We start from the raw sequence: 9,758 nt of genomic DNA, 5'->3' as shown, positions 1-9,758 counted from the left end.
GAGCTAGTTTGGAGCTTATTCATTTCTTTTTGTATTTTTTCCTTCAAAGTGTTGAAACATTAAAGTTTCCAAAAGAGAAAATGAAAAACAAAACTAACTTTTTCCTACCAAAAACCTTTCCAGGTGGAGCTCCGGGAGGAAAAATCAAGACTTGCTTTCATTTCGATGTGAGTCGTGCTAATAGACTGAATATCCTTAAGGGATATGTAAAAACTGCAAGTCGAAATTATATTTAGATGAGAAATTTTAATTAGTCATGTTGAATATATGAAGTCCTTATATGCAAAGTCAACAACCACGCTATTGCCATTCTTCAGTGCATCACTGACTATAGTAAGTGATGCTGAGTGTCCCTCAGTTACCCTTCACAGAGCCTACAGGCTCCTTCTATGAATCTCCTCCTCCAGCTCCAGAATCGCTGTCTCACCAGCTGAGCTGACCAATCAGTATGTCTGGCGCAGATGTGACGAGCACACTGCCGTGCATCAACCCCCAGAAAGCAAAAGCAAAAGGCCCAAACAGTATTCCAAAGAGGGTTCAGAGCTTATGAACTCACACAAGTCTGCACAGATATTTTTAACATCTCACTCTTTCAGACGGTGCCAGTGTGTCTGAAGAGAGTGAGAGCGCATCAAGAGTGCAGCAGCAATGTCATGAAATGCATTAAGGGGCTAGTTATGACCCACTACATACACTAACATGGACTCATGTGCCATAAAAATTGTCACTGTGCACTGGATGCAGAGTGGTCAGTGTTGACGATCTGCTCTCACAAAGATGGCCAGCTCCTGTGTCAGGCTGCTCCTCCTAGACTTTAACTCTACCTTTAATACTATTAGCAAACTGTTGTTGCTGATAACTGCAACCTCTGCAACTGGGTCCTGGACCTTTTTCACACACCACTAAATCACACCAACAGTCACATTTATGAACGACTGTGCAACAATACGAAGAAAACTCAAACGATCAGACGACCCCCTATGAAAAAACACTGACAGTGGAAAGAAAAAACTCCTTTTTCACAAGAAGTAACACCAGAGATCCAGAGATAAATAATAACTAACGACTAAGTGCAGAGTGGTGTATAAACAAATACAGAGTGCCTCCCATTATAAAGTACTCTGGTATTGTACTATGGTACTATAAGACTGATTCTTCCAGACTTTGCATGTGAGGACAAGGACTTTAAATTTGATTCTGGATTTAGGAAGGAACCACATTTTGGATCAACTGAAGGCTTTTCAGGCAGATCTTAGGACATTTTGATAACTGAACTGAATTACAGTCGTCCAGCCTGGAAGTAATAAATGCATGAACTAGTTTTTCAGCCTCTCTCTGAGACAGCACGTTTCTGATTTTAGAGATATTGAACAAATGCAGTCCTACATATTAATCTAATATTCACACTGAAAGACAAAGGAAGCGAAACTAAACGTAAGACACAGAGACAAGAATTTGGCATAATAACTAAGACTGAGCGAGCACACGAACACCGAGGGAAGAATCTATCAGGAATATACCGACTACAGTACTTTTCATTTACATTGTGACACAGAAGATGAAAGCTGATGGTGACAGTCAGCAACACATTCAAAAGATCTCTGATTTCTGCAGTGAGACTTGGAACCTTCTATACAAAATGTAAACTGTGCAAATTCACCTTTTCACTTTAAATATTTCTTGACACCAAGAATTCATATCATGAATCTGCTTAGAGAAACAGCAAACATCTGTGTGAGAATGTGAAACACTTGAATAGATAAATCTGTCTAAATCCAAAGAAGTATGAGCGCTGAATGCTGCAGCTATCTGAAGAGCTAAAACTGCTAAGCTTTTCAGCAAGCCCATCCTCAACATCATAAGAGGAAAGAGTTGGTTTAATGCGTTCAACACTGTACCTTTGTTAAAAGACAGATAATCTGCAATGGCCTGTATAGTGCTCATTTGAAAGTTAACTGCTCCTGCTGCACCACAGACCTACACCTTTGTTTCTCTTCAAAACTTAAACGTTAAATCTGGTTGGTTGCAGAATAATATTTGGTATTTTTATTTTACAAAACTAATTACAAAAATATTTTTCATATGTTTAGTCTAACAAACTTTTCTTTTCTTTCTCTGAAGTAGTTATATGTGAAGTAATATTTATTGTTCACATTAAATAAATTTGTGGATACATTGTGCATTCTATTTTTGTCATTTTTGCTATTTTACCAGTTATGGATATGGTAAATGCAGCATCTGGGAAATGACCATAATCATAGCTTTTAAAAGTTTAATACCTGAAGATGAACTCATAAAAATCATATATACTGTTTTTACCCATTTCTGTGGTCAAAACTTCCATAATTAAAGAATATATTTTATTGGTGAACAATAAACTGGACTGGTCATGCAACACAGAGCACCTGTATAAAAAAGCCCAAAGCCGACTGTACTTCCTCAGGAGGCTGAGGTCTTTTAACATCTGCAGGAAGCTCCTGAGGATGTTTTACCAGTCGGTGGTTGCTGGAGTACTTTTCTATGCTGTGGTGTGCTGGGGGAGCAGCACAGCAAAGAAGGACTCATCCAGGCTGGAGAAACTGATCAGGAGGGCTAGCTCTGTGGTCGGCATGAAGCTGGACACTCTGGTGACAGTGGCAGAGAAAAGGACATTAAAGAAACTGCTGGACATTATGAACAATGCTGGGCATCCTCTGCACACGGCCAGAGGAGTCTGTTCAGTGACAGGTTGCTTCTCCCAAAGACAAGGACCAGCAGACTTAAAAACTCCTTCGTCCCACACGCCATCAGACTGTTTAACTCCTCTCTGGAGGGGAGAGGGAGGGGAAACAGGAGGACAAAGGAGGGGGGAACAACTAAGCTGTAGTGCCTCTTCACCTCACTGTGCAATACTTTTGTTAATATCCAACTGTGTAATAGACTTCAATACTTGAAATGTGCCGTTCCCTTGTATTCTTATTCCTATTTATTCTATTTATCCCTTTTGTATTCTCTGTATTTATAAATGTGTATATATGGTATATTTCTGCTCACGTTCTGTAACTTCTGTCGGTGCTGTGCTATTGGAAACCGAATTTCCCAGAGGAACCCACCCGAGGGATTAATAAAGTTTATCTAATCTAATCTAATATCTGTTAATTAATGATCAATCCCACATAAAATTACTGAAACTTTATTTCTTTTACTGTCATTTTGTATTTTTTAATGTTGTTATTATATTTTTATTGTTTTATTGAGAAACAATTGATGATTTCTATTAAAAACACTACATGAATAAATTTTACTTACATTTGTAATTTCATAACTAAACACAGTATCAATTAAATTTATTTTTTTAATGAAATGTCCCTGTGATCAGATGGTTGGTTGTTTGCTAGAACAAATGCAATCCAAACTGACACTGTTGAAGGACTGCCTGCCCTGCGACAGTATTTCATGACCTGCCTTTGCTGCCTATAAATGGATCTCCCCTGGGATGAGTAGGGTAGATAGCCAGGGAGTTGAATGTGTCACTTATTCCCCCCTAAGCCCCAGTTAGTTATTAATAAACATCTTTTGGCTGACATTGTCTGAAGGATTAGAGTAAGAGACCGAGTCGGCAGCAAGGCAGACGATTCCCACATTATGTCATATCTATAAACTCTGCGAACATCGGTTCAGTTAAAAATTTTGTATCATGCCAGATCACAACAATAGTCCCCTCTTTGTATTGTAGAGAGAGTGTCTGTCTCCTGAATCCAAACTGGAAACTGGTTCCTCAGAAGAGTTGTCTGCCTCCCAGTCTACTTTGTAATGGATAAGCCTGCAGTCTGAGAGGAAAGTTCTCTGTTGGAACTTTAATATTTGTACTGTATATGAGAAGAAGAATTTGAAATTCAATTCTAGATATAATACAGAACAAGTAAAGAGTAACTAATATGCAAAATAATACAATCCCAAATCAGAAAAAATTGAGACACTTTGTAAAATGGAGATAAAACGTCAGGGCAGGGGCATATTTATCACTGCAGAGCACCACATCTCCCCATGACAGAGGCCAATAATGTCTAGGAACTGTGAAGACCAGCTGCCAGTTCCCGAACGCATTTGGAAAAGTTGCTTGCTGCCCATGTTTCAGCAAAACCTGTGGTGGATGTTCTGGAGACTTATCCTGTTTGCCCCTAACGAAATATTGGAATTGGGTCATTTAATCTGCTGATCTCAATCAGACAGGTATGGAGTTTACAAACAGCGTTCACATCTTGAACTTCCATGTGCAGTTAAGGCTGCTTCTTTGTCCACTGCAGTTCATTTTTGTGTGACGGGCACAAACCAGGAACAAACCAGGAACAAACCAGGAACACTCATCGTGGAGCTTTCAAACTGGTCAAACTGTGCCGGTGTTTCTGAGAGCACCTGTTTACAGGCACCTTCGGGCCAGGTGGGTGTGGCCCTGCCAGGTGGTTGGCCACACCTGAAGACCATCACGCAGCTGATCAAGCCTCGTCGGAGGAGATACTTAAGAGTGTGTGGTGCTCTCTCCGACGCTGGATCATTGCGTGACTTCACGTTAGTCTCTCGGCCAGTCAGTACGGTGAGTCTGCCGCATTGTGCGTATCTTACGGCTGCCTGTTTGTTATCTCCCCAGGAGAAGCGTGGAGACGAGAGGGCAGCGAGCACGGGGTGCTCAGACACTGAGGAGCGGGGACAAGGAACACTGACACTGGGAAGAGGACATGTCACGGGAGTCGGGAACGCACTGGGGATTTATTGTTATTTTCCATTTCACTGTAATTAAACGCATTGTTTGCATTCAGAGCTCCGCGCCTGGGTCCTCCTTCCTCACTTCCCCACAGTTGGCCAGCCTCAACCGTGACAAAGGCAGTTCTGGTGCCTTCCTGGCCACCGGGCAAGACCTTGACAGAGTGTCCAGCAGCAGATGTGAAACCACTCTGGGGGATGACGGATGGCTAAATAACAGAGATGAAGGAATTCTGCAGGGTGGCTAGGAGGCCCACAGCAGACACAAAGAGACTCTGGGTACCAGCCAGGAGCCCAACCAGAAGGCCAGTAGTGGACACGGAGCAATTCTGAAGATCAACATCACGGAAGGAGACATGTCCCATCATGACCGTCAGTGGCTGAAGAGATGGGGCTCTCCACGATACAAAAGAGGAAGCCAGCAGCAGAGACTGAGACCCTCAGAACCAGGACATGAACTCCTGGACTTTGGCTCACACTCAGGTGGAGCAGGGCCCACTGGCTCGAGACGCTGGATGTTCCGAATTTTTTGAAGATACTAGAGGCTTGAGATTCCCTAGATTCTCTGGGGACTCTTGAGGCTCAGGACTCCCTGGAAGCTTGATCTGAGCAGGACTCCCAGTCAGGCTGTTGAGTAGGGTGCATTGTCCTCTCAGAAGGATGCTCAGCAGGGTCTAGCAGATTGTGTTGTCCTGCCTGGAACTGTGCAGGGTTCACAGCCACTCCTCTGGCGACTCAGGCTGCTTCGCATTATTCGCAGACCTTCTTGGAAGCTGGAGCTGTGGCTGGAGCCTGGCCACCATCACCCTAGGAAAGGGGTAAGGTGAGAATCAGGCTGAGCCTGGAGTAAGGATGGTGGAGCATTAGCCTCTGAGGATGCAGGCTGTGAAATGTAAGCAGTCTCTGGAGTACCATATGTAGTTTCTAACAAGGTAACACAGTGAGTGGTCTCTGAGAGAGGACTACATTCAACAGTCTAGGCAGTCTCTGAATGAGCTGGCTGATCACCACAACCCATTGTCTCAGAGGTAATACTGTCAGGCCCAACAGACATACTGTTGTTATTCACCAGCACAAAAAGACACGCAGTCTTGTTATGCACAGGTTCCAGACCTGCATAGGTTCTAAACCACAACACGTAACTTTATTAATCACAGTTCATTCTCTGACACAGCAACAGAAACCACAGTCTGTCTCCCAAATACTGAACACACAGACTCATTAAACTTAGTCCTGTTATCAGTGGACTCAAAAACAGAATATGCACTGAAGGAAATCTCCGTCATCCGTAGATCGAGTTTCCTCCTAAGGCGTGGGCACCAATAAGCAGAGTTCATCCTTTAACATATAACAAAATTAAAATATTCTCATGCATGATCAACGGTTAATCACGGTACCGGCCGGAGTACCGGGAGCAGTTTGGAAGAACAAGAAGACGCGGAGACTGTCCTAGGTTGTCATTCCAAACTGACTCAACTTTATTCACAAGTACAACAGTTTATATAGAGGAAAAAGGTTCGTGTGTCAGCAGATTCTCAGTTCAAACCGGTACAGACCAAATAAGGAAGCGTCTTCCTGCCCTCTGAGCAAATAAGTATCCTTTGTATAGTTCAGCTACAATTTATGATCATCCCAGCGAAATACACTCCTAGACATAGAGTACAGAGTTCTTTCATTAGTGAATTCTGAAACAAACCACCTGGCCTTTAACAAGCCTTTTTCTAAGAGATAAAGAAGGGAGGATGGGAGTAAGGGAGTGGTCTCTGTGGTATTTTCGACCTTGGTACCATCCTGTGATTCTTACACATTAATTCTTGGGTCACAGAGAAAGAGAAAAACAACTAGTAAATGGGCCTTAATGAGTAACAGTTTTCCTGTATAATATCACTATAAAACAATATCCTGTAAATGCTACCATGGTATCAAAATATCACAACATGCACTTATACTTTCTCCCACAGAAAACTCATTCCCTTCATCAATCTGATCAGAAACAGAAATGTTCATTTCACTAAGATTATATGAACGTTCAAGAAATGGAGAAACAATCAAGTAACCAGACCACAGTCCACAGAAGCCAGTCTCTGCCATCAATTCCTCTTTACTCACAGAAGCAGGGGCACCACCAAGCAGGTCCAGGGGGCACTGGCCACCCCCCAAAATTTGCTGCCCCTGCACAGAAGACGAGACATCAGGAGACACCAACAGAGAAACAGTCTGCGGATGGGCTGGGCATCAGGACATACGAGCAGCAGGTCAAGACTAAAGCAACTTGGAACTAAGAATAAGACCAAAGCCACTAAAAATACATGAAGCAACTGCAAACATTACACACACCGACAATCAACAGGCTTGAAAGTCTAAAAAACTGAAACTGCTGGGCACACTGACCCAGAAACATGATAGAGATACAATAAGACACAATAAAATAAAAGAAATGATAATAAATCAATAAAAGTCTCAACAGGAAGCCCATTTAAACAACATACAGTGGTGTGGAAAAGAGTTTGTCATCTTCCTGATTTCCTGTTTTTAATGTTTCATCAAATAAATTTAAATATTAGACAAAAATAGCACAAGTAAACACAAAATGCAGTTTATAAATGAAGGTGTTTAATATCAAGGCTAAAATATTCAAACCCATATGGTCCTGTGTGAAACAGTGATTTTATAACATAAATTAACAGTGGTGAATGACATCTTTGGAAACTTGAGTTCAGTTTCTCTAGCCTCACACAGGCCTGGTGACTTAAATAGGACCTGCCTGACAAAGCAGAGTAGACCAAAAGGCTCTCAGAATCATATCATGTCACAATCCTGCGACTCATCCAGAGGTCACAAAAAAACAGCACAATATCCGAAGAACTGCTTGCCTCACTTCTCTCAGTTATGGACAGCGTTCATGACTCCAACATAAAAACAAGAGACTGGACAAAAATGACCTGCATGGCAAAGTTCCAAGACAAAAACCACTGTTGAACAAAAGGAACATTAAGGCTCGTCTCAGTGTTGCCAGAAAACATCTTGATGATCCCCACGACTTTTGGGAAAATACTCTATGGACTGATGAGACAGAAGCTGAACCTTTTGGAAGGTGTGTGTCCCATTCATCTGCAGTAAAAGTAACACAACATTTCAGAATAGGAACATCATACCAAAATATGGTGGTGGCTCGGGGTTGTTGTACTGACTGAGGACCTGGAAGACTCACTGTGGTAAATGGAAGCATGAACGAGACTGTCTGGCCATCTGTTCATGACGTCAAGCTGAAGTTGGGTTCTGCAGCAGGACAATGATCCAAAACCATGCAGTGTGTTACATCCCAAAGAAGTCTACGGGGTGAGGGGAGGAACATAAAACTAGAAAGAGAAATCAATATCAAGCTAGCCAAAAACATAAGCCTAATGAAAAAACAGGCAAACAAACCAAGGCTTCCAGAAACATCTGACATTCTGACAACCACAAAAATGGCCAAAGACCCTGAAGCGATATTTCAGTCAGCCTTGGAGAACATCTGTTGGCTGCAGGACTCGGACTTCAGCTTGCACTGGAACGTTCACGGCTGAATGTGAAATGGTGGGAATGAGAATCGGCACCTCCAAATCCGAGGCCATGGTCCTCAGCCTGAAAAGGGTGGAGTGCCCACTCCGAGTCAGGGACGAGTTCCTGCCCCAAGTAGAAGAGTTTAAGTATCTCGGGATCTTGTTCGCAAGTGACGGGAGAAGGGAGCGGGAGATCAATAGACGGACTGGTGCAGTGATGCGGACGCTGTACCGGTCTGTTGTGGCGAAGAGAGAGCTGAGTGTAAAAGCAAAGCTCTCAACATCAGGAAAGGAGACATGTCCCATCGTGACCGTTGATGGCTGAAGAGATGGAGCTTTCTACGATACAAAAGAGGAAGCCAGTAACAGAAAATAAGACCCTCAGAACCAGGCCACGTAGAACTCCTGGACTCTTGGAAGTTCAGCCACCCGGGAGGGGCTCAGAGTAGAGCCGCTGCTGCTCCACATCGAAAGGAGCCAGCTGAGGTGGTTCAGGCATCTGGCAAGGATGCCTCCTGGGCGCCTCTTGGGTGAGGTGTTCCGGGCATGTCCCACCGGGAGGAGGCCCCGGGGCAGACCCAAGACACGCTGGAGAGATTATATCTTTCGGCTGGCCCGGGAACGCCTTGGTGCTCCCCCGGATAAGCTGGAGGAGGTGGCTGGGGAGAGGGAGGTCAAAATCCTGACCTGAATCTGATTGAAATGCTGGGATTTTGTATGAAGCTGAGTTACATAAGCTGGAACAGTCACCCAGGTCATGGTCTTGAGAGCATGAAAATGACAGCTGGACGTCTTAAGGGTCCTGCTGCAGCCACATTTGTTTTATTCTAATAACACTCCTCCTCCTCCATCAGGGGTCACCACAGCAGATCATCGCCTTCCATCTCACCCCATCTCCAGTATCCTCCTCTGTCACACAAATCTTTTACAGATTGTTCTTCACTACATCCACAAATCCTCTTTGTGTTTTTTTTAACCTCCTACCACATTCAGGGTCTTTTGCCCAATGTACCCACAGTCCTTCCTCCTTATGTCCAAACCATCTTAACCTCGCCTCTCTAACTTAACCACATGTTTTGAGACAGAATAAATCAATATGTTGATCAATTCTAAAGTCTTTTCAAAACAGATGATCATAAAGAGAGTCTCCTGATGTTTAATAATTCATATTTAATAGTTTTGCTCTTTGGTGCTGCTTTATCTCAGGTGGTCTAAGAGCAGACAAAAGCTCTATGTGGTGTTTTGGGGCTATGGGGGGAGGAGGGAGCTGCAGAGAGCCAAGTAAGACTACAACTTTTAATTCCTGGTCTTTACTTAGTGTTGATTTAATAAATTAATCCTTATTTCTATAAATAACAGCTGCACCATCTAAAGTGGAATGACAAAAACTCTCCTAATAAGACCAGATCAGTTATCTTTAATGCCCACATTGGTTTTTGGGCACCACATAGACAGCTAGCGGTTGAAGGATGACAT

This window comes from Mchenga conophoros, linkage group LG22 (genome assembly GCF_057382185.1).
Source record: "Mchenga conophoros isolate Kocher_MC1m ecotype Shallow Benthic linkage group LG22, M_conophoros_male_GT1.1, whole genome shotgun sequence".
NCBI lineage: Eukaryota > Metazoa > Chordata > Actinopteri > Cichliformes > Cichlidae > Mchenga > Mchenga conophoros.
The sequence above is the reverse complement of the archived record's forward strand: the minus strand, read 5'-3'. Positions refer to the sequence as shown.